Below are 26910 nucleotides of genomic sequence, written 5' to 3' on the forward strand. Positions count from 1 at the left end.
TGGTGATGCTATAACAAAAAAGAAAAAAAAATTCAGAAGTAATGCAAAAGAAAACAGGTGTCGGTGGAGGGAAATAAGGGGTTTGGGTTGTAGACATGTTGACTCTAAGTTGCCTTTACAATTAAACAGTAGCAAAGGCCTGCAGACTTTGAACACCTCCAGGGCACAATGCATGTATTCATGAAGGATGGTTTATAGATCAACTTAGAGTCAAATCATGATCATAATGTAAATAAATGTACCACAAGTGCTTTCTATTTTAAGATATTTTGTTGTAAAGTAAATATCGCTTCTCTACATCTTGATTTTCATTTCATATCGGCTTTTCTTAAGGCAAGCTTTACTTGCACAGCTTAATCCCTAAATGATGAAAAGATTCTGATTGCTCTTCCTCACTCAGGATTTGTTTTGACTGGATGTGGCAAACATTCACTTCTTCAATGGACTGCATAAACTCAGAAATCAGCCCCAAAGATAGTACACAGCCATGTAATAGATTTGCCTAATTTTGCTACCCCTTTCCAAGAATAACATCTCATAAGGTCATCTGCTATTGTCTACCACCCATTTGCCACCATGTACTAAAAAGGGCATAAAGTGGGGCTTTCATCTACGGAGTGTGAGATTTCATCAAATCACAGTAGAAACATACATTTTTATTCCTTGAGATTGATTACACCAGGATAGCTCTAATCTTTAATGTTGCTTGGATGTGACCAGACTTCATCAAGTCCTTTAAAGTCCACTCAGTAAAACACAGCTCTGAATCTTAAATACTGGAAAGCAGGACCTGTTTTGGGAGAGACTGTGCTCTCGAAGCACGGGCGGTAAATGCATTACTCATATGGTTTTCAAAATATCACCTCAGTTTTTTGCACATGTGATGTAATGTCACGAATATTAAGCAGGTAGCATTGAGGATCATACAGAACTATGACCGTTCAAAGTGCCAGACAGCTGCCCGTTGACAAGGAGGGGCATTCGGCTCCTATTGAGCCTCTCAACCTTTCCAGAAGGCATTACCCCCCCCACCCCCGCACCAAAAGCTAAATATTTTTCAAGAATTGGGTTCTCCTGCATATTTTTCTTTCAAGTGTCCCTTTTGACCCATTCCTAACCATAAACGGTGCAGTCATATGTCCCTCACATCCACAGAAAATGAAACAACTTGAAAATTAACATTTGCAGTTGTAGGGAAACATGGCTACAAATCTGAAGGAGTCGCACTTTGTCTCCTGCAGTCTGTATTCTCACTCAATTTCTTTTTTTTTTTTTTAATTTTTTTTATTTATTTATGATAGTCACAGAGAGAGAGAGAGAGAGGCAGAGACACAGGCAGAGGGAGAAGCAGGCTCCATTCCCCGGGAGCCCGACGTGGGATTCGATCCCAGGTCTCCAGGATCGCGCCCTGGGCCAAAGGCAGGCGCCAAACCGCTGCACCACCCAGGGATCCCCTCTCACTCAATTTCTAATTGACCCTTGCTCTGTAGGCAATCTAAACAAAATAAAATTCTCAACTTAAAAAAAAAAAGTCTGCTGTCTGTTGCAGATCACTTTGGGAAGCATGTGATTTCAATCAATAGGAGTTCTTAAAGAGTGTGTTCCTATATTGAAGATAAAATAGCTTGGAAAACAGAACTGGTAGTTAGGAGGGAGGAGCTTGGGTGTTGTGCTGCTCGCTGATCACAGGAGGTTCTTTGACCTCCTCCCATATGTCCAGGGCCAGGTGTGGCGGTGGGAGCCTGGCTTTCTGGCCATATCCTATCTCTCTCCCCCTGGTGGAGAGTTTCCCTTCTCGCAATATGTCCAAAGAGAATTCAGTAACCTGGACTTCCCTTTCATATGACCAGGTTGGATGGAGAAAACCAAGAAGATGTAGAACTGTATTGCCTTCTTCCCAACTAGGAAGGCCCAATAATCTGTGAGGTTAAAAGGAAATAAAAGCCCATTTTTTGCTTTTGAAATATTCAACTCATGTTTACAAAATGCTTATTGTTACTATATTAAATTTCAATATTTTTCTAACCACAGTAATGGATGTGAAAACATTAGGTCATTCCTCTCACCAAGGGATCAGATGATGATGTACTATATTTTTACATTTATATTTTCATATTTCAACTATTCTCTATGCAAACAAATGAAAAAATACATGAAGCAGAGCTGATACAGTCATAAATAAGCTAGGCTGGCATATGTATTGCCCACATTTGCTACTCTAAGAATGTTGGTTCATTGTCTATTGGCTAACTTTTTCTGGGGAGGGGGGTCAGTTATTGGATAACCACTTAGAAGTCTATTGGATGTCCACTTAGAAGTGACAGTTGTGATATGCTGTCCCAAGACCTATCCTATATAGCATTCAGTAAGCTTTCTTTTTCATTATTTAAGAAACACACTTTTCTTCACTGGATAGGTGCTCTGATGGAGAATAGGAATCTGATGAAATGAGTTCTTAGCTATTACTAGTGACTGTGGGGCCTTCCTGCCTCACTCATCAGATCATGGCAAACTCCATTTAGCAGTGATGAAGAGCTGCAGCCCTTGGACTCGCCTGAATGTGGTACCCAGAGGCAAGGTTATCACCTCGCCTCTGGACAAGCAAGTGGCCAGGTCAACACACCTACTAAGAAACAGGTTTTCACAGCTTTTCATTGATATGTGTGATGTTTCTGGGCTCAGAATTTTCTATATTGAGTCACTCCTTCTGTTGCCACCCTTGTAAATACAGGGAGACATTATTATGTTGGAATTATGCTACTTGCATTTCCTTTGGAATTATGCCCAGCTGAGCTCACCGAGTCTGCTGTTGGCTTCCTTTGATCTCAAAAGTGAAACCACACCAGTTTGCAAGTGTGCTCCAGTATCCACACCCAAGACGGAGAGCTTCTGCTTCAGTCATTCCTCCAGCGTGTGGTGAAACTATACAAACGAGAAACGATTTCTTTGTGTATACATGGTATCAACCTGAGGACAACCTGGCCCTGAATAGCAGATGTCACATCTAGAAGTGACCCAGTGACAAACATATCTGCCATAAAGGATGTTGCTCTGTTTGGTTGTCGGTCTTATTCTTTATTGACCCTGGTCAAAATCAGACAGAAGTCCCTCCATTTGCAAAAATCAGTTGGTGGCTTGAGGATGGCTTTTACTCTTCATTAGGTCTTGTCTCCATGTTATCAAATCTCCAGATGTCCTATTTGGTTTCAGAAGAACCAATCTTAATGAGGGGCAGGGGGAAACCTCCCAGACTAGAAATTTTAAAACAATGAGTTTTTCTGAGCCTATGGCTGAAACTTGAAGTCCAAATATATTTGTTGCTTCTTTATTTCCCAGACCCTGAGTAATTTAATTATATTGATTCTCATTATCCACGTAAAGGAAAAACGCAGGTCTTTTCTTCAGCTTACCTGGGCTAGAAGTAAAACAGGATATTTTGTCCAGCTGTGGTAGTGCTGAGTATGATTGTCATTGTGTTATACGAAAGCCATGTTTTATATCTCACAGAGCAGAAAGAATTATGAGCATCTTAAAAATCATCTGGTCATCCACATTCTTTAAAAGTTGGGGAAATAAGGTTTTCTTTAAAGCTGAGAGTCTGAGTTTGAATAATGGACTTAAACACTTTTTAAAAGCTGATTTTTCAAATTTTGCCACATTTTCATTTGTAAGGCAGCACTTAAAATTCATCGAGCCCTACTTTATTTGCTGATGTGCTAATAGTCTTCCTTCTTGTTCAAGAGGAAGAGATGCTACTTTCTGCTCCATCCTATGAAACACACCACCTGCTTCACCAAGCTGGAATGTGGTATTTTTCCACCAAGGAGTGCACTTGTTTTTGCAGTTAGAATGTGGCAGTGGTGTTTAAAGACTACACTGATGATAGCAAAAGATCAAAGGTGGAAAGTGATAGCAGGTGGCAGCTTAAGGGATGATCAGTGCAACTAGTGTGGTGCATGGCTGTGTGCAGAAGCATAGGAACCCAGTGAAAACCCTAGAGTTAGGGAAAAAATTAAAAATCCAAGGCAGTCATAGTTTCATATAAATCTGGCCATTCTAGGTGAAGGAGGGGAGGCCATTGTTACTATAGTCAGAATTAAGATCAAGGACGCTTAATTCAATGGATGGAACAACTCATCTTTGTTTTCTTATTCCTGTACCTTTGGACACGAAAAACAAATGAACATATTTTAAGCAAATTTAGTGAGAAAGAAAAAAAATAGCAATCCTACAATGAGAACGATGGTATCTAATTATAATATTCTTTCCTTGACCCTTGAGAGCTTTATTTCTCTTAGTTGACTGAAATTACTCCCAAGCAATGTTCTGTGTTATCTAAGGGTACATATAAGATCAAGGCTGGGTCCCCCATGATTGCACTAAAGACTCTGCAGTTGAGCTGGTGTTGGTTGGAGGTTGTGGACTTGAGAATGCAATGTTGTGTCTTGTCTGAGTTTCTTGTTCCTCTTTGTTTACTGTGCTCCCCAGAGCTGTAGCATCACAAGCCAGTAGTGCTGGGGAACAGCATGGATGTCAGCTTTAAAGGCATTGATAATTCCGTTAAATGACAAGGTGGATCCTCAAGCTTGAAACTCCCACAGCAGGCAACTGGTCTATTGTTGAAGGGTGGGGTCTTATACACCTAGCCTTTGCCTTCCCCAATGGGAAGCCTTTGATTTTTACAGCTTGATCATGTTACTTACAGTTACATCCCTGTAGCATTTTAACAGGAAAAATCATAAACCTTAGTGGTCACTAGCTGGATGCCTGCAATGGTGATCAGAAATAAGAATTAGTAAAAAAAGTTTGTCCTTCTCCGATTGACTTATTTCACATTATATGGTCTCATTCTTTTGGGGAATGTAAAAATAGTGAAAGGGAATAAAGGGGAAAGGAGAAAAAATGAGTGGAAAATGTCAGAAAGGGAGACAGAACATGAGAGACCCCTAACTCTGGGAGACGAACAAGGGGTGGTGGAAAGGGAGGTGGGCGGGGGGTGGGGGTGACTGGGTGACAGGCACTGAGGGGGACACTTGATGGGATGAGCACTGGGTGTTAGGCTATATGTTGGCAAATGGAACACCAATTAAAAAATATGTAAAAATTAAATTAAATTAAATTAAAAGAATTAGTAAAACAAAACAAAACAAAGCAAAAGTTACAAAAACACAAAAAATCAAGGGGTATATTACAGCCTATATACATTGGTCCATGATGAAGTTTTTACCCTAATGGACAGCCTTTTGTTTTGTGTAGTACCTATATCTTTGGTGTTAAAATGGCTTTCCTTTTATGGAATCATGGTGATAGATAGAAGGTTGTTCTTAATATTTAGATTGTGGGCAACTTAACACATTAACAATTTCATGTTAGGTCCCAATTTTTTTTAAAGATTTTGAGGTCTTGAAATTCCAAAGTCTGTAAACTAGAGGAAAGAACTGTTCCCTAAAAGTCAAGAGACTTGGATTCGTATACTCTATTGACTGCATACTGTTGGTAAACAAAAATCTCCATTTTGACATCTGTTTTCATAAATATTTTAGACACTTGGACCAATTGAGCTCTTAAACTCTCTTCCAGAATGGATAATCAAGAAACATTGGGATTCATTATCAAATATTGCCTTGTCTCAGGAGAAATCAGCATTTATCTTAGAGTTCAGGTCTACAATGGAAAGATAAATCCAATTAAACCTAAAGCAATTTAGGTTAATGTGTTAAGCACGTGTAACACATTATTATAAGTATTTACTTGTGACTTTTAATATGTATTATTGAACAACATCCTACAACTTGGAATGTTAATAGTAACTTCCAGGTTTTATTTTATTTTTTTTTTAAATAAGAATCAATTTTTTTTTCAAAGAAGCAAATGGTTATGCCACTTAACACAGATTTTGGAGCAGTCAAAATCAATTTCCTTCAATGGATTATTAGTATCATCACCAAAACCCAAGTGCCTTTCTTCCCACAAGAGGTATTTGGAAATATCTAGGAGGCAGTTTTGGTTGTGCAAAATAGTTCAGCAGAGTGAATAACTCTCCTGCCCAAATGCCAATGAGAGACGCTGGCTGGTTTCAGATTTATGATACAATGGTGGAATAATATTGGACATAACACGATTATTACATTAACTACACAAATACTGTACACCAATATCATTGTAAAATACTGAAGATAAAATATTTTTTAACCTCAAACGAGCCTTACTGTGAGTCAGAACACTGTTCCGATGCAGTCTTTTGAGGGATTTTATTTCATTTTATAGCTTAACATAATGCGAAAGCGTATTTTCCATGTTCCAGTCAGTCCTGGGTATATTTGGCTGATAGTTTGAAGAAATAAAATCTTCCTGCAGCCTTCAGTTATTAAAATAGAACCAACCACCCACTCATTTTATTACGTTCAGTGGAATGTTTTTGAATGACAGTCTAAGTATTTTAATTGGTCTCTGGCTGATTTATAACCCCTTGTTTTATGTTTCACATTTTATATCTCAAAATTACAAGTTACAGTCCCATTTTTATACTGTGCCATTTAAACAGAGCGAACAGCATTTTTTAAAAAGGAAAAGGCAAGTTCCATTCAGAAACCCAAGGGTTATTCATTTGCATTGTCTCCACATTTTTAGGTGCTGGTGCTTTCCCGTCTGTCCCTGCTGAGAGTCTCTCATGCTATTCATAGAAGTTCTGTGTGTTGAGATGGGGGGTGGGCCGGGGAAGAGGAGCGGTTCCCCCAAGTCTGGATTCTCTCTGCAACCTGGAAATAAGATACGGCACCTCATCTCCTGGTTTTGAACACAGACTCACTCACCCTGTGTTCACCCTGTATACTTCCATCGCCATGCAAGGCTTCATGCTCCGTGCATGTATTCTGTGGCTCTTCGCTTTTGTTTTCATAAACTTACATGCAAAAGTTCCTTGGAATTCCACTTATTGGACCATAGGGACCAGAGAGGGAAAACAGTGCTAGTTCTTCCTCCAATCCTAAGCCTTGAGTCATGCCGCACTTGCATCATTTTACATATCTACCATCACTGCTTCACTTATTCAGAATGGTAATTACACATCCACTTGTCGGTTTGTACCCAGGCACAGCTTTGTGTGTGTCCAAACAGAAGCAGAATCCATAATTAACTGTACTTGTTTGCAAGGACCTTGGCAGTTTTGCTGTTTGACCGCCTTTATCTAGGCGCTTTGGTTTTATGTTGTATAGCTTTCTCTCCGGGAGAAGGTGAGCATGTTAGGAAATTAAAATAACTTTTCTGTTCTTTCAGTGTGATATCTTGCTGCCCTAAAGAGTTTTTTTCTTCTGAAGAATATATTTATATTGGGTGGTTGGCTCTTTCTGGGCTGTTTCCAAGAAAGATTTTTGAAACACGTAACTATACTATGAACAGCAGTTTTCTTTGACAATCAACTTGCTCTGATGGTTTTCTTGCTTAATTACATCAGAATCAAACTCTGAATTATTACTATACGGGTATATTTCTTCAGAAGGCTAAGAGAATTGAAGAAACTCAAGCTCCTGCCCTAAAAGTACTTGTATTGGAAAGAAACAGGTCATCCAAGCACAAAAGTCCAAACACACCAAAACAGTATTAAGAATTCCTTAGCAGTAATACGTTTGTCTTCCTCTGCGGTGTGCATACATCTTGTCTATTTGTGTTTGCACTGCTTAAACCCCCTCAGTTTTGTAAGTGTGTTACTGCTCAGTTTTGTCCAAGTGATGTCAATTTTCTTACTATTTGCTTCCAGTATAGCTTTCAGATGCTGTCTATGTAATGATTCCTACCCAGTTGCGACACTCATTATGATGGCTTTGCCACATTATTTGAAATTCTTCCACTTTCTTGTTTATATTGGATATTATCCAATGCACTTAGCACGTAGGAACAAATCACCCTTCTTTCACTGATTAAGAGATGACACTGCGTTGTCTCAGATAACCAGTTCCCTTTTCCCTGCCAAATCGAAACAAGTAACTCTTCTCAGTTTTCATCCTGGCACATAGAAAGCAATCAATAAAAAGAATGAACGAGACCTCCTTAATTTACTGTGGTGGCCTATATTGCTCATCATCCTTTTTTGCTTATTGTTCTTTTCTTTTATTTTATGCATTTAATTGTTCTTTTTATTATAATGCAGAATACAGTCATTTTAAACAATTTGTATAGATAAGCAGAAGAAACAAAACAAAATGTGCCCATAAACCAGTCATTAGATGGTAACTACTATTAACACCTTGATGTGCATTTTTCTGTTCATTCCTTTAGACTTACGTATACAAAGCATACTTACTCCAAGTAATAGTTTTATATGACTTGTAATTTTTGAACTTTTAAGATACGTATTGTAATTAATACATTGCAGACAAATTTTATGAATATCTGCATTCATCTAGGACATAAATTTAATTTTAATTATATCATATGTATATACTATTTTTATTTACCCAATACCCTAGTGGCCATTTTGGATGTTTCCATTTATGTATTATCACAAACAGAATTATAATTTACTGAACTGGTTATTGACTGCAGTATAACAAGTTATCCCAAATTCCTACTGGTTTAAAACAATACAAATCAGTTTCTGTAGGTCAGGAATCTGGGTATGGCTTGGCTGAGTCCTCTGCTTCAGGAGCTTTCACAAATCTTCAGTTAAGGTATTGGCCAAGGTGGGATCTCATCTAAATGCTTGACCAGGGTTACTTGTACTTTAAGCTCATGTGACTGTTGCAGAATTCACTTCCTCAAAGGCCATTGGACTGAAGGCCTCTGTTCCTAGCTGACTGTTAGCTGGAAGTGACTCTCAGGGCCTTACCATGTGGGTCTTCCCAGCGTGCCAACTTGCTTCAGCAAAGCCAAGAAGACTCCTTCTTCACTCCTGATGTGTTAAAAGAATATCATGCACTTACTTTGCCAGAGAGAGGGTCTGCCAGCAAGACAAAAGTCAGGACCTTAGGTAGCCTAATCAAAGAAGCGATGCACCATCAACTTTGCTGTGTTCTGTTTTTCCGAAGCAAATCACTAGGCCAGCCCACTTCAAGGGGAGGAGGTTATACAAGGGCATGAATACCAGGAGGTAGGGATCACTGGGAGTAATTTTAGAGTACACCACCAGGGTTAACTGTCCTGTAGCTAAGCCTTGTGCACACTCTTACATATTTCTAGCTGATAAACCTGAGAAAAAAATATTCCTGATATGCGGGGGGCCGGGGCGTGGGCGGTGATGTCTGTTGCCAAATTGCTTTGCAGAAGTTGTTCGAGTTTGCATTCCCAACAGCACCTGCGCTTCCAGAAAATCTGAGCAGTTCTGTTTAAAATCTTAAACAGTCTAATAGGTGAAAGAGGTACCACTTTGAATCCCTTTCCTTTGACTTTCATGATGTTGAACTTTCCAGCATTCCTGCTCACTGGCCTTTTCTGTCTCTTTTCTCTACTCTTCTTTCTAACCCCATATAAGATGGTGCCCAAGGGGTCTGCTCATCAGCCTAGTTTTTCTTTTCTCAGTCATTCAGCAAATGTTCAAGGGCTGACAATGCCCCATACCTTCGGTGAGGTCACCTACTCCAAGGTCAGGCACCCCTACTGTGAGCTGATTGTCAAGCAAAAGTCCAACTTGGCCCTTCCCCTGGATTTTGTTCCCACGTTCCAACCACCTGCAGATGTACCTACGTGGATGTGCCAGACATACCTCTGACTTAACCTGTCCACCTGATCACATCTTTGCCTTGGCTCTTTACTCCCCACATGTGCTTCCCTTCCTAGCTGTTCCTTGCTGCCTTCCTGACAGTACTGCCACCATTCTTTCAGTCCAGATGACTGACTATACACAAAAAACTCATCCCTGGGAGCCAGCACAGAGTAAGGAAGAGTTTTGGAGGTATAGGCAGTAGTCACTTTGGGAGTAGGGGAGTTCAGTGATCCACATTCTCCAATGAATCAGTCTGCTAATAGGACTATGGTTCCCACAACCTAGATTCAGTAGTCATCTCTCTACTAACACTGAGCCATGAAGGTTCTAGACATTTCCTGTGCCTGGGATAGTCTGCTCCTTTGATAATATATAATTCTGGGCCCTGCATTTCTCCCCTGCTCTGATTGGTGATGGAAATCTCTTTCCTCCTCTTGGGAAGATTTTGCTGTTTGTTTTTGCTTAGGGATCTCCAGGGACAGGGACTGCTCTAGCTACAGACACACTATTATTCCACTTCACCTCTACATATATTCTTCTGTCACAAAGGTGGAGTGGGAGCCAAGGTCTTTCTTTGCTATTCTCTTTTACCCAAAAGTGCAAGGAGGCTTACACATGGAAAATACTCTTATATTCCTCACTCTCATTTTAATTGTTTCTTTTCTTTAAGATTTTGTTTATTCAAGAGAGACACACAGAGAGAGGCAGAGACACAGGCAGAGGGAGGAGAAGCAGGCCCCTCACAGGAAGCCCGATGCAGGACTCGATCCTGGACCCCAGGAGCATGCCCTGAGCGAAAGCCGACGCTCAACCACTGAGCCACCCAGGCATCCCATTTTAATTCTATTTCACCTGAATATATTGGACAGAGCAATACCTTTATCTCCCAATGGGCTGAAAGATCTCATGCATGTACTAAACCAGCTCCACTTCAACTTGCAATGCTCTGCTCTGGCGCCCACTTTTCCCGCCTCACCCCCAACCTCATGCTGCATCTTAAAATACTATGTGAGCTCTTCTCTTCATTCATTTCCCTCCACCTTGACACATGGGCCTTGTGATGTACATCTTCTTTTTCCCTCTTCACAAGGGTCTCTCAACCTGGATTTTTAGTTCATCCTTCCTTCGTTGTCTGCAGCACCTTCTGTGTTTCCTCCTATCTTAGTCCTTCCCCTTTCCTTTGAGGATCCCACAGCATCCTCCAGTAGTCTTAACTTCCACGCCCTCAGAACTTGCCCAGTATGCCCAATGTGCTCCTCACTGAAGCCTGCACCTCATCCTCTCACCTGGGATTTTGGCACCTGCCATTAGCTGTTCTTCCTGCTTCTCCGTGCTGGCATTCATCCAGGAGGCTCCTGCCACACCGATATTTCTTTAGGGTCCTTGTCACCTGGTTAGTTCCTCACCCATAGTTTCCCATTTCCCACCATTGTTTTTTTTTAAGTCTATAAATGGACCCCATCTTATGTATGTATGCATGTATGTGATTTTTATTTCCTGTAACTTTCTGACACACTGTCATCACTGTTCATCACTGCCTTTTGCCCCTGGTTCTTCCTTCCCTCATCCCTTTCAAATCTTCCTTCCCCCTAATTGATCTAATGTCCCACCCATCCCCGAAGTTCAGCTCAAGGCCCATCTGCTCTCACTCCAGCCCAGGGATCCTTCACCCTAACCACATGATAGAGTCACCTGCAGTATTTCTCAAATAATACTTAACCTGGGCCTGATCCTGAAACAATTGAAGACTGAACTCTTGGGTGAGACTCAAGCAGCTTTCTTTTTTATGTATTCCCCCCATGTGATACTAATGTACACGAACCAATGAGAATGGCAACTGCTAGCTGAATACAATCCATGGGCAACGCTGTGGCTCTTAGAACCAGCCCCATACAGTTTCATCCTCTTTCCCACCTCGTTTGCTTTTATTCTCTGACCAGAAGCTGATACGTGTGCTCATCGGTGAATATCTGTTGACTGACAAGTCACATGATTTTAACATACAAATAGCACATTCATAAAAATTTATCCTTCGTCTGTTTCTTCTTGGCAGCCTTTGTTGAGTCTGATAATCTATATCCTCACCAGAGACAGAAGCCAGCCTTGGGATAATGGCAGAAGCTTTGGAGACACTTACTTTGTTATATTCACCCAGTGTTTAATCGTTGAAGCCAAACCACATGGGTTTGGGGGTGGGGAGGTTATTATTTCTGATCTTTGCAGTATTCTTGGTATTTACCATCTTTAACAATCCATTTTTATTTAGCCAATGACAATATTTTGTCTAAATTTACAATATACTCTACCTATCTAAATATGGTAGCTAAAATTAGACATGATGATCAAGAGCCAGTTGCTCTGCCACCAGAGCCTGACCCAGGGACTCTGAGACCCTCTCAGAAGTATGCCTTGGTGTCCATGCTGTGTAGCTCCTCACAGTAGGCCAGTTTTTAATCATCTCTTCACTTTACAATTATCAACAAAATGCCTTTTTACTCTTTCACAGAATCACTCGGGTTTCATCCTAATGAGTGTTTTTGGAGTGTGTTTACTTATGGTTTCCCTTGGGTTTAGCATGGTGTCATTATATGGGAAAGCTCAGTAACTGAAGCCAGGGGGGCACAGAATATTATTTTACTTTAACACTTTGTAATGCTTTGAAGTACATCATCCTCCAAACAACGGCAATTTTAATTTTAAACAATTCTTAATGAAAACTTACTTTCAGAAATTCATATTTATTCAAAGTCAGCCAGCAGTATTTCAGAGTAGGGGTCCTTAGGAGATCTGCTTTAAGAATAAAAATGGGCAGCGGTGAGTATCTTAGTTGTTTTTAAGTGGGTATTTTTAAATTACTTAAGGGTGCTTGACATTATTTTTATCAGTTAAAATTGTTTTAGCAACAAGTAGTAGAAACTTCAGTAACAGTGGCTTAAGCAAATTCATTTTTTTCTCCTCTGTGTAATAAGAAGTCTTAAAGAAACCACTTCATAGCTTATAGAGTAACTCAGGATGTCAGAATAGGCCCGTGCTCCTTGTGATTTTACCCTCCACCTTCCCCCATAGGTGGCTGTCATCCTCCTAGACCTAACATTCTTTCTGTAGTTTCTGACATTGCGCTTGTTTCCTGACAGAGGCTAGAGAAAAGGCCGAGCAGAAAGGAAAGAGTTATTTGCTTTTTTATTTTTATTTTTTGATTTTTTTCAAAGATTCTATTTATTTTTTTAAGAGAGAGAGAGCGTATGAGCAAGGAGGGAGGAGCAAAGGCAGATGCAGACACGCCACTGAGCAGGGAGCCCAGCTCTGGACTTGATCCCAGGACCCCTGGATCATAACCGGAGCCGAAGGCAGTTGATTAACTGACTGAGCCATCTAGGTGCTCTGAGTTTGCTTTTTTAAAGGCCTTCACTGAAGGCCACCTTGTGCCTTCCAATCATATCTCATAGGACAGAATTGTCACTCAGCCACTCCTACAGCCTGGGAACTGTACTTTCTGAACTGGGAACATCACCATCCCAAATATGCCAAACATTCTGATAGTAAGAAAGAAGGAGAAACTGGTTATAGAATTGGCAGTGTCTGCCATTCTATTTCAATGATTATTTTAATTCTTTTTCATAATTTGTTGTTAAAAGTTATGAATTTAATGGTCTTAAAAGACAAGAAGGGCTATTAACTCAAGACCAGCATATGTGAGATTTTTATAAATTATAAACAAGTTGGGTTCAACTGAGCAGTTTTACTCTATTGGTTTTCCTTTTTTATGTTTATAGTAGTAGTCAGCTATTTTAATTGTTCCAACACTTTTTAAATATCTTGTCACTGCATCTGTACGAAATACTGATTATTGTCATGCACGGAATTTTATTAATAAAAATAAAATGTGTCATAAATTCATGCTGCCTGGTGTTTTGATTTTGAAATTTGCAAATATACTTGAAATCCTGCTAATATGGGAAAATAGGAACCTGCTGAATCATTATAGCTTCAATATGGCAGAGAAACTGTGTATCCCCCTCCCCCCACACTCCCATCAGAGTGGGCATTTTTAGATGAAAAGTTTATTATAATTAAGATAATTTTATAAAAGATATTAATTCCTTTATAAGTTTTTTTCTTCTTTCTTCACAACATCCTGGTGGTACTCGTTGGTCATTCTCTGTCACAAACTCCATTGTGAAGCACAGACCTCAGAAATTGGAGGGAGGGAAGGCGAAACTGAGCTGTGATTGTTGTCAGCAGAAAATATACTGGGAAGGAGTGAACACAAGGCAGTAAAAATTTGTCTTAACATTTAAAAGAAAGAAAATAGAAGGGAAGGGAAGAGAAGGGAAGGGGAAAAGAGGGAGGGAGGGAGGGAGGGAGGGAAGGAAGGAAGGAAGGAAGGAAGGAAGGAAGGAAGGAAGGAAAAGAAAAGGAAAAAAAAACTAAAATTAGATGAATCAGCCATTCTCATTGAGTCAGCAGAAATACATTTTTATTCATTTAATTTCTGCTGATCTCATTCTGCACAGTTTATAAGAATATAGGTGCATGTGTAAAATGCAGTTACCCTCCACGTGATGCCACGGCTGTGTTTATTGAAAGTTTAGCTTAGGAAGCTCTTTCATCTTCTGACGGTTGTGGGGTGTGTGTTATTCTTTCTCTGAGTAGGAACATCTGGGGTGCTGATGACATGTTGGTGACATGATTAGACCTTTAGCATTATTTACAGAGAGTGAAGGTATCTGAGTGTGCGTGCACGTGTGCAAATGTGCATGTACACACATGCTCCCATGTGCATAATTTTTAAGGAAAAGGGGAGGTAAAGAGCAAAAGAATCTGGCAACATATCTGAAAAAGGTGTTCAGAATTGCCTGATTTCCTTGGATGCTATCCCAGAAGCTTCTCATCAGATGAACTAGCACACAGCACACAACAGATATAAAATAGAGCTCAAAATCTTTTCTCTACGTGAGGTTATTGCAGTGGTTCAAATATTTGCTGTAATCTTTGCAATTAAAGTGTATACTATCCACCTCTACTTCAGTCACATTTATTCAATAAAAACAAGTCTCTTCTGTTCTTTAGTATATTTTACTTCTGTATTTAAGAACTAAAGGGAACTTATTAAAAATGTGTTCTTTTTGTATAATAATAATCCGGAGTCTTACCTATTCATTTATTGATTAAAAAATCTTAATCTTTTGCGCCATAAGTGTATGCGTTTATATTATAAGACCATTTTTGTAAAAGCAGCTCTTATTATAGGGTTAAGATTTTTTGCCTTAGGAGACATGGCATCGCTGCTCAGCCTTTTGGCTAAGATCAAGTGTAGCATCTGTTCTTATCAACTTGGGAGACATGGCTCTCAGTGAGTCCAGTCTGTGACCCAGTATAAGAATCTCCATCATAACATTCAGGGCAAGCTAATGGTCACTCAGTCTCTGAGCTTATCTATTTATTCAGAGTTTATGACTTTTCAAGACCAGCTCATTCCTTTTTAAGACAAAGTTCCGATTTTTATAGATTTTTCTTCATGTTAACTTCAAATTGTCTTCCATGTAACTTCAATGGTTGGTTCTGGTTCTGCTCTATGGAGCGACCCCAAATTACCCCTCTTCTATGTAAGTTACTCTAATATTTGAATGTAACTATTATATGCTTTCTAAATATTTTCTTCTCCAGACCAAAAATCTCCATAAAAGTTCAAAGCAGGGGAACAGTAGTGTATGGAGGTGTGGCAGGGCATTTTTCAAGTAAAGGCCAGTGGGCCCCTGACAGATACAGAAGTTGTATGTCTTAAGAGTTGACCAGATAGGTGAATGCAACTCAGCACCTAGGCAGCTCACATAAGAAGGGGGTTTAAATGCAACACCACATTTATAGATGTGTGTGTATAAACAAGGACTGTATAATAGTTCCTCCCTCAGCTGAGATAACCTAGAAGTAACAACACTCTGGTAGCAACAAGCATACCTCACACCCAGATGGTGGTTTTCAATACCATCCTCCAGTGAAAGGAACCGGGTCAACGTTGAAAAAATGACTGATTCTAGAACCAAGGAAAGAAATATACAAGATGAGCCTAAAGAATCTTGTCAGGCCAGGAAGTAAAGAATTTAAAAAAGCACATTGCTGGGTGCATGTCAGAGACCACAGGATCCAACGGAAAGAGCTTCTAATGTCCAAAGCTGAGACTGTTCTAAACAACAAAATAAAATAGTATTGGATTATAACTCAAAGCATAGAATAAGTATCCATGAGCTCATATAGATATAAATGAACAATCTGAGAAATAAATTATAGAGGAGAAAATCTCTTGTGCAAAAGAATTCCAAATAATTTACATAAATATTTCCACTTCAAGAGCATAGGGCATAAATCCACTCCTTCAGTGTTGGTTGCTCTTAGTGACTCCTTCCAATGAGTACAGTATTAAGGAAGAAAAGTAACTTTACAGTAGAGAAACCTAACAAATATTACTTCAGCCAGGTTATCTGCAGTGATAAGTCATGTTACTATTATATACCCTTGATACAATGTGATGAAAGTGACATTTTACTTGTGTGATCTTCTTCCAAACTAGTAACTCCATTCTAATCACACAAAAGATTGATTCAAATCCCAGTTGAGGGATGTTCTATAAAATACTTGACTGCACTCCTCAAAACTGCAAAGTCACCAAAAACAAGGGAAGTCTGCGAAACTATCACAGCCAAGTGGAGCCTAAGGAGACATTACAATTAAATGTAGTATAGGTATTCTGGATAGGATACCAGAACAATGAAAGGACATTAGAAAAATTAAGGAAATCTGAATAAATTAAGGACTTTAGTAAATAACAATATATGAATACTAGTTTTTTAAATTGTGACAAATGTACCATATTAATATAAGTTGCTAATAATTGGAGAAACTGGATGAGGAGGTTTAGGGGAGCTCTGTACTATCTTTTCAATTTATCTGTATATCTAAACTTCTAAAAGATAATGTTTATTTTTAAAAAAAAATTTTTACAGATGTCTAGGAGGGACACTTGGGTGGCTCAGTGGTTGAGCATCTGCCTTTGGCTCAGGTCATGATCAAGTCCTGGGATCAAGTCCCACGTCAGGCCCTGTGGGGAGCCTGCTTCTCTCTCTGCCTATGTCTCTGCCTCTCTCTCTCTCTCTCTCTCTCTCTCTGTGTGTGTGTGTGTGTGTGTCTCATGAGTAAATAAATGAATCTTTAAAAAATAAAATTAAATAAAAATTAAAAAGTTAAAAAAAAAGATGCCTAGGAGAAAACCTGGAAGACCTTGTGTATGGTGATACCTATTTAGATACAACACCAAAGGCAAAACCAATGAAAGAACCAATAGATAAGCTGGACCTCTTAAAGTTAAAAACATCTGCTCTATGAAAGACCGTGTCAAGAGAATGAGAAGACAAGCCACAGACTGGGAGAAAATATTTGCAAAAGACACATCTGACAAAAGACTTGTATCCGAAATATACAAAGAACTCTTAAAACTCAATAATAAGAAAACAAACAACCCAGTTTAAAAATGGGCAGAAGATCTTAATAGACGTCTCACTAAAGAAGATATACAGATGTCAGATAGGCATGTGTAAAGATGTTCAACATTACATGTCATGAGGGAATTGCAAATGAAAACAACAAAGGGATACTGCTACCCACCTATTAGAATGGCCAAAATCTGGAACATTGTCAATACCAAATGCTGGAGGAATAGCAACAGGAACTCTCATTCACTGCTGGTGGGAATGCAAGATGGTACAGCTACCCCGGAGGACAATTTGGCAGTTTCTTACAAAAGTAAACATAATTTTACCATAAGATCCAGTGATCACACTCCATGGTATTTACCCTTGGTATTTACCCATGCTCCATGGTATTTGCTCCAGCTACTCTGGAAGACAGTTTGGCAGTTTCTTGCAAAAGTAAATATGTTCTTACCATATGATCCAGCAATCACGCTCCATGGTTTGAGAAGTTAAAAACTTATGTTCACACAAAAGCCTGCACACAGATGTTTATAGCAGCTTTATTCATAATTGCCAAAACTTAGAAGCAACCAAGATGTCCTTTAGTAGGTGAATGGATAAATTACAGTACATCCAGACAATGGAATATTATTCCCTAAAATGAAGTGAGCTATCAAGCCATGAAAAGATATGAAAGAAACTTAAATGCATATTACTAAGTGAAAGAAGCCAATCTGAAAAGGCTCCACACTGAAGAATTCCAATTATATGACATTCTAGAAAAGGCAAAATTATGGGAACAGCAAAAATATCAGTGGTTGCCAAGGGCTCAAGATAAGGAGAAATGAATAGGCAATGCACAGAGTGTTTTTAGGACAGTAAAACTCTATGATACACCACCAAAAGTGAGTCCTAATATAATATGTGAACTTTGGGTGATAATGTGTTAATAATATAGGTTCATCCATTGTAACAAATGTACCACTGTGGTGCAGAATGTCAATGATGGGATAATTTGTCCATAGGGCAGGGAGCGGGGGGTGGTGGGCAGAGAGTATATGCATACTCTCTGTACTTGCCATTCACCATTGCTGCAAACCTAAAACTATTCTAAACTATTGTTTATTAATTTTTTAAATGCCCTTAAGAAATCTATTACATCCTTTCCTAGTAGTCAAGCTGAATGGAAGTCAGATTTCTAAAGTTTATCTATTTATATAGAGTTGCTAGAATTCAGCAAGTTGCTAGAATGTGGCATCAGAACAAGGAGAGACTTAAATTCTATAATATAAATGTTGGATGGCTCCAAACTCTGATAATAGAATGCTCTCATCCTTCTCAGACGGATAGGCCTTCTCTCCGTGTGCAGTGCAGGATGGGCAAGATGAATGTTTGCTTCTGTGATTCCCACTTTGGATCCTGCTTCCTGGTACATATACACCCCTCTGCCGAAGCACACATCACATTTTCTCTGCATTCCTTCAGGTCTGCTTTCCGGAAATCCAAATATGTAGACTTTACACTTTTATGGCTTTGACCCATTTTTCCTTGATTGTGTAGCTTAACTTTGAAAAATGTGACACTTACTTCATTTCCAAATATTTCCAAGTACTCCCTCAAAAGCACTGCTGACAATTCCAGCTCCTTCAAATATTCTCAATAAAATACATTTTCAGGCTGTCTCTTCCCCTGCCCTCCTCTGATTACAGTCCCATTACTGAATGACTTTCCTACTATTTTATTTTAACATTCATTTTAAAACCGAATGCCCAGAACTGCTGAAGGGCTCTTACGTGTCATCTGATTATCTCAGAGTCCAGTGAACTCTTGTATTCATCTGGACATTGTAATTACATTAATGTAGCCAAAAATTGTATTAAGTACTTTAGCAGCCCCATCTCACTAGCTTTGTTGAGACTGTAGTTAAAAACATCCCTGAGGCCTTCATCCTGTGAACTGGTGCATCACGCAGCTGCTCATAAAGTCTCTCCTCCAACTTGTGCTTTTATAATTGAATCTCTTTAAATGTAAATGCAGACAATTACATTTGTCCTAGTTAAATTTCATCTTATTTTGAGCCCAGAGTTCCCGCTTATTGAAATCTTATAGCATCTTGGTTCTGTCGTGGATCTCTGTTATGTGTACTTGTTTTTGTCTGTGACCCAGGTAGAAGAAGCTTGCAGACGGTTCTAGCCTAGCTGGGCTAACTCAAAGCTGGAGGTATGGAGAGGAGACAGCAGCGGTGATTGCCCAGGAATGGAGAAGGCAAGTTGCCTTTTCTCACCAAGTAGCAGTTCCCTGAGGCTTTGGTGGCAGGTCACAATCCAACATCATAAAATACATTGAAAGTCTTGTGTTACTCATTGCATTTAGCATACTGGAGTTTATGAAGGACTGACAAATTAGAAGGAATTTGAGGCTGTATCCTCCCCTCCACGGCTCTGCATTCTCTGAGACATTCTTCAACGGGGGAATAGGGGGCAGAACTGAACTAGTGAAAACCTGGCTTTTTCCTGTAGGCTGCAGTCTATACATTAGGTCTGCCCAGCACTACTCAGGACAACGGCCCTCGGTCTATTTTTAAGTCTATAGCATGCCTGAAGGATCATGTTCCCACGAGTGACACCCTTTCACAAGTGTGGTTGCGCGTTATGCGCTGCTGCTTTAGCAGAGGCTGCCTGCATGCTGGGGGTTATTCTAGTGCATCAGATGTTTCCCCTACTCCTCTCTCTCCTGCTGCTTCATGGCATGCCCCTGACTTGAAAAAAATCTCAGCTCTAACATTTAAAGCAGTGATTTGCAAACTGCAGCATGTTAAAGCTGGGGTTGGCAAACTATGGCCTGTGGACCAAATCTGGCTCACCACCTGTTATTGTACATTGTTAAATGGATGAGGGGCAAAAAAGTTTTTTTAAAAAAGAATATTTCCTTACACAAGAAAATTATATGAAATTCAGTCTCATGTAATAAGGTGCATAATAAAATTTGATAAAGTTGTACTGGAGTACAGACACTCTCGTTTGTTTATATATTGTCAACAGTTGCTTTTGTGCTACTTTAGCAGATTCAGGTCTTGGGACAGAGATTTAATGGTCACAAAGCCTAAATAGAAATATATCACTTGCCCCTTGACAGAAAAACTTGTCCATTCTGTGTTAAAGGATCACTTGCATCAAACTCACCAGGGATGCTTTCGAAACTAGATTCCTGAGCTCTACCCCATATGAAAGGCATCAGAAGGGGCACCGGGGTGGCTCAGTGGTTGAATATCTGCCTTTGTCTCAGGTCGTGATCCCAGGGTCCTGGGACCAAGCCCCGCATCAGGCTCCCCACAGGGAGCATGCTTCTCCCTCTGCCTGTGTCTCTGTGTCTCTCATGAATAAATAAATAATTCTTTTTTTAAAAAAAGAAAGGCATCAGAATTTGAAGATAGGCCCCAAGAATGTGCATTTTCAGCTAGCTCATGTGGTTCACATCTTGACAAATGCTAAGACAAAACTAATGATAATGAGCTGAGTGTGTGGGAAAGGAAAAGAGTCTACCCTGCTTTCTCGGCCCAACCTACTGTCTTTTTATCCCATGTGATGTAATTTTTCTACAAACTGTATAAATTATATTGGTCAATTTCTAAACACTTCTCCAAATCAGCTCTCTGACAAACTTTTCTATTCTGTAGTAAGAATGCTATATTAGGGGGAAGCCTGGGTGGCTCAGCGGTTTAGTGCCTGCCTTCGGCCCAGGGCGTGATCCTGGAGACCCGGGATCGAGTCCCACGTCGGGCTCCCTGCGTGGAGCCTGCTTCTCCCTCTGCCTGTGTCTCTGCCTCTTTCTGTGTCTCTCATGAATAAATAATAAAATATTTTTTTAAAAAAGAAAAAGAATGCTATATTAGTTTTCTAGAGCTGCCATAACAAATTCCCATGAATTGGTTGACTTAACAGAAATTTTGTCTCTCACAGTTCTGGATGCCAGAAGTCTAACATCCAGCAGGGCATTATTCCTCCTGGGAGACCTGAACAAGAGTCCATTCTCTGCCTCTTGTAGTGTCTGGTGACAGCATTCCTTGATTCATGGTCTCATCACTCCAGCCTCTGCCTTCATGGCCACATTGCCTCTTCTTCCCCAAGTCTTCTTTTCTGTCTCAGATCTTCCTCTGCCTTTCTCTTATAAGGACACTTGTCATCGAATCCAGCACCCGCACAAATAATCCAAGATGATCACATCTCAAGAGTCTTAACTTAATTGCATCTACAAAGAACTTTTTTCCAAACAAAGTCACATTTCCAGGCTCCAGGGAGTAGGGCATACATGTATCCACCCGGCAGAGATGCCACCGTTCTCCTCTTGCTCCAGTGACCATTCGGCTTACAAGTCTTGAGGATCCCTCCCTCCCTCTCCAATCCTACTGGTACCATTTTTATTCCATTCTGTCCACAAGAATCTCTTACTTAGGAACATATGGTGGGGTCCTGTTCTTTGAAAAATTTAGAACATGTTTCTGAGCCTGGAAATAGGGGCTTTCTAGAGTAATATTGCCAGTGGTATATTGTTTCCTTCTCCCTCTCCTTCCTGGCTTGTGTCCTTTACCTTCCAGCCACACTGTACTATTTGCTATTACTGTTCCTGCTTGTATCTTCTCTCTGAATTCATTCACGCTGTTCCTTCCTTCTGAAAGACTGGATTTTCCTCCATCCACCACTAATCCTGCCCTTGTATTATCTATGACCCAAACATCGTTCAGAGCTCACTTGTCCTACCTCCTCAAGAGAGCTTTGCTGTTTCTTCCCCCTGGATGTGAATCTCTGAGACTTTGACACCTGGTATGGCATTGACCTTATTCTACCTCATGTTATAATGTCTATATTGGCATTGCCATTACTCTACACGTAAACTTCTTCAGGCCAGGGATGGTGAGACTGTATACTGAGTGGTTAAGAGCTGGGGCTCTGCATCAGACTGCCTGGTCAGCTCCAGTCACTTACCAGCCATGGATCCTTAGGCAGGTTATTTAAAATCTCCCCATTATAGTCTTCATTGTAAATGGGAGAATAATAACTCCTTCCTGGAGCTGTTGTGAGGATCACATGCAGTGATGCACGTAAAGTGCCTAGAATATTATAAACGTGCAACATTAGCTTTTTGTTATTGTCTGTCTCCTGTCTCCTGGTGGCTAAGACAAGGACTTCTAGAAGTAGGTACGAAATAAATACCTCTAGTGTTTAAATCATGAGATTCGAACCCGAAACCAGAAACAGGTGACCTGAGCTTCTCTGTTCAGACCCCATGTTTATCAACTCTAGATATGACGTGTCATTTGCAAGAACCAACATAAATAAACCAACTTTCTATCTTTTGCTGGATGTGAGTATCGTTAGAAATTCTGTGATGGGGATCCCTGGGTGGCGCAGCGGTTTGGCGCCTGCCTTTGGCCCAGGGCGCGATCCTGGAGACCCGGGATCGAATCCCACGTCGGGCTCCCGGTGCCTGGAGCCTGCTTCTCCCTCTGCCTGTGTCTCTGCCTCTCTCTCTCTGTGTGTATGACTATCATAAATAAAAAAAAAAAAAAGAAAAGAAATTCTGTGATGGTGTTCTTTTCAATACTGTTTCTTTCCATCAAACAAATAGTTGGGTGTTTAACTATGGTTTTAATTTTTTTTTAGTGGTTTCTATCATACAACCTAGTTTGTAGCCAGACACTAACTAGCCTGAAGTAACCAAAGCGTAGACACTTCTGTTGTTATGAAGTCCATGGAAAGGAGCAAGCGCCTGGGAAAAGGAAAGCAGCCGTGGGCCTGTGATGCCTGTCAGTAACTGGTACATTTATAGATTTCTCCTCAGACTATGGTGATGCTCATAAGGAATAGCACCCCCGTGGCAAGTATCATTAAAAATGGCCCTTGAAGACTGCATTTGCTTCGTGATTCGTGATCTGACACACTGCTGTGGGCATGGGGGCTCCAGGCAGAGAACACTCTGGGTGGCTGCAGAGGTGCCCAGCACTGGCAGGCCTTGAGACTGGACTGGCTTACAGGTAGCCAGTCTCTCAGCCTCTTAGTCCAGGTGGTGGACATGGTTCTAAAGAGGATTTAAAATGTGTTTTTCAAAACGTGAGGTCTGGGTATCATGGTAGGAAGTAGTAAAGGAATGTGGGCAGAGCTCTGGCTTGGAACCAGATTTTGAATAAACTTCAGAGGAGTTGCTGTAATTATAGAACTTGGCAACACAGTTGGGTTGCAATGCCAGATTAATCTTCCCCAATAGAAAGCCTGCAGTTTTATAAAGTAGGGACCTGATTAATCTGATCTTGTATTCTGGGGTTGGACTTTCCGGTCTCTCTTAAAGAATTTTGCTCTTTGAGACTTCCCTGGGAATGTACTAAGCAATCCCATGCAGAAGTAGCTTTTAGATATTATTAAACTTCTTCCAGACATAAATTCCCCCCCCTAAAATGGATTTTACTTATTTAGGGGTATATACTCTGGAATTAAATGTATATTTTTTTCCATAGAAACACAGTTACTAGGTTTACTTCAAAGGAAAAATTTAAAAAGCAAAGCAAATTTAACCCCTTATGTAGCCAAAATGTAGTATATGGGCAATAATATATATTCTTAAGAATGTACCTTTTGACAGTCTTTGCCCCTTCCCAGCTATCCATACCTGGTAGGCATCCTACCCCTCAAAAAACCAGAGCTGGGTAACGACTTTTTATCTTTCCCTCCAAGTCTCTCCTTGTATGGAGATTAAAACTGAAGCTCTCTGGATTCGAGGGACAGTATCAGATGGGAGTTCCTTTGGAAGAGGCCAAGTTTGTGTCCAGGCTTGGCATATGGGATTTTTCATTCAACCCATGTGGGACCTCTGGTGCCTAAAGAATAATAATTATAGTGATTTTAGAAATAACAACTAATGCACACTTACCATATACCATGCATGGTTCCAAATGCTTTATATACGTTAATTCATTTAATCTTTACAAAAACCTTCTGAGATTGGTTCTCACCATTTTCCACACAAAGGAAACCAAAGCATGACACAGGTTGAAGAAGATGCTAAGATCAAACGGCTAAGGAAACAAGACCCAAGATGCCAAATCAGGCAGTCTATCCTCAGCGTCCAAGCTGTGGATACTGTACGACCACCACCAATTCCTCCCTGTGCAATCTTAGATGCATTTTTCTAGCATCTAAGATGTATATAACAGTCTGTTATGACCTCAAGGAAATGAGGTCACACATCACCTACCCAGGGAATGCCCCACTGCCCACCACTGCACTATCCAGATCTGCCTTTGGCCTTTGTGTGACCCTGGCCTGTGTTTAGACTCCATTGGTGAATGTTGATGTTTCTTCAGGCCAGCTTTCCCCATTTGTCCCTTTTCTACTTGCATTTTCCCCTCATCCTGGCCGACCCCATACAGGTAGTGGTGTCCACTAACTTTCTGGATAGCTAAAGCTGAAACCAATATGATACCACTCACTAAAGCAAAGCAAAACGAAAAACCAACACAATGATCGTACTCTTAATGCTGACAGGAAAAGAAAAATGAGTCTAATCAGAGGAATAGGAATGGTAAGAATGTAGATGGAGATTTGTGACAGTCTACAGGAAACTTAAGGTTTTTCAGTAACGTTAAAGATTCAAGGACCTGAATCTATGTTAAGTCTCATTTCACTTCGCTTCTTATAGTACAGTCTTATCGGCACCTGTCTTGCCTTTCAATTTGCAGATGTAGTGAAGTGAGGAATGATTTTCCTGAGATATCTAAAAAAGAGTGTCCGACTGTGGAAAGAGAACCCGTGTGAAGGCACCTGTGCCGTGAACAGCAGTTACCTGTGATGACTGATGAGTTGTGATTGGTGAAAAGAAAAACACAGCTTGTGCATGCTCTTTGTATGGAGGGAAAATGCTCATGTAGGGAGAGAGGTGAGGTGGTTTCTGTGCGATGATGGGAGGGGATTGCTGACCAGAGAAGCAGGTGGGGGTGGAGTGGGGATGGGGTAAAAAAGGGCAATGTGCAGGGTCGTTGTTAGCATATCATTTTTTAAGTGACTATACCCTGGGCCTTGTCTAGAAGTACACTAATCACATTTCCTCTACAAGTGCATTGTCTATAAGTATTGATCACCTACCTAGAAAAATTAAAATAATGAGACATTTTGAAAAGTAATTCTTGAGTTCAGTGAAGTGACTGCAAGTAAAACCAATAAAAAAAGAAAGCAGTTGCCTCTAGTTAGAGGGTGATTCCAGTTTATAACCAGTAAGAAAACATAACTTTAAAAAATTCTCAACAGCAGAGTAATGTAAGAATACTCTTTTTAAATTTTGTTTTATTTATTCATGAGAGACACACAGAGAGGGGCAGAGACACAGGCAGAGGGAGAAACAGGCTCCCGTGTAGGAAGCCCGACGTGGCATTCGATCCTGGGTCCCCAGGATCACTCCCTGGGCTTCAGGCAGGGGCTAAACCCCTGAGCCACCCAGGGATCCCCTGTAAGAATACTCTTCATGAAAAGTGTATGATCTATACAAAGTTTTTTTTTTTAATTTTGCTATACAAAAGGTGACTTAAAGAAATATATACTCTTTTATATAATAAAAAGATGGGGGAGCCTGAGTGGCTCAGTCAGTTAAACAACTGACTCTTGATTTCAGGTCAGGTCATGATCTCAAGGTTGTGGGATACAGCCCCAAGTAAGGCAATCTGCTTAAGATTCTCTCTCCCTCTGCCCCTCCCCACACTGGCATGCACATGTGCTCTCTCTCAGATGAGATCTTTTAAAAAAAAGTCTGTTCTTCATAAATTGATTTTAAGGTTAACTGTAGGTTTTTTTTGTAAATGTTACAAATTTTTATTTATATAATTATAGTACTGATCAAAATTCCAATAGGATTTTGGGTTTAGAACTACAAGTGAGGAGAGGAAAAGGTAAGACTGGGACTTAAAAGGATTCTAATATCTGTTAAGAATCACACACAAGTGAGGAAATGGTCAGAGAAATCTAAATTAAAAGAATGCTATAGGGGTGCCTGGGCAGCTCAGTTGGTTAAGTGTCTGCCTTTGGCTCAGGTCATGATCCCATAGTCCCGGCATGGAACCCCTTGTCGGGCTCCCTCTGCACCCCCCACCCCCGCTTGAGCACACTCACTCTCTCAAATAAATAAATAAATAAATAAATAAATAAATAAATAATCTTCAAGAAAAAAAGCATGCTATAAAGCAGCTGGCCTGGACTTTTTTTTTTTTAAATGTCATGTCATGAAAGACAAAAAAGGGAGAGAGAGATGGAGAGAGAGAGAAGGAGGTGGAGGATACAGAGGGAAGGAAGGAAGGAAGGAAGGAAGGAAGGAAGGAAGGAAGGAAGGAAGGAAGGAAGGAAAGGGAGAGAGGGAGGGAGGAAGGGAGTGATCAAGACAGAGAAGAAAGACAGGTCAAAGGGTCTAGATTAAAACACATTAAAGAGGGCAGCCCCTGTGGCCCAGCCGTTTAGCACCGCCTTCAGCCCAGGGTGTGATCTTGGGGACCCGGGATTGAGTCCCCACGTCGGGCTCCCTGCATGGGGCCTGCTTCTCCCTCTGCCTGTGTTTCTGCCCCTCTCTCTTTGTCTGTCATGAATAAATAAATAAAATCTTAAAAAAAAATAAAACACACTAAAGAGACAGGACAACAACTAAATGTAATGGGTGTTTCTTGATCAGATCTCTCTTTTTTTAAGCTATAAATTTTGGAAGCATTGAGAAATTTTA

The 26910-nt window shown here is 40.3% G+C and overlaps 1 protein-coding gene and 1 pseudogene across 2 annotated transcripts in view; both read left to right on the forward strand.

Moving 5' to 3' along the window:
• Nucleotides 1–26910, forward strand: part of ZNF704 (zinc finger protein 704) — a 232448-nt gene that overhangs the window by 70861 nt on the left and 134677 nt on the right. The window lies entirely within an intron of this gene.
• Nucleotides 14979–15085, forward strand: LOC129505449 (U2 spliceosomal RNA; annotated as a pseudogene).

Source organism: Nyctereutes procyonoides, unplaced genomic scaffold (assembly GCF_905146905.1).
Source record: "Nyctereutes procyonoides isolate TBG_1078 unplaced genomic scaffold, NYPRO_anot_genome, whole genome shotgun sequence".
NCBI lineage: Eukaryota > Metazoa > Chordata > Mammalia > Carnivora > Canidae > Nyctereutes > Nyctereutes procyonoides.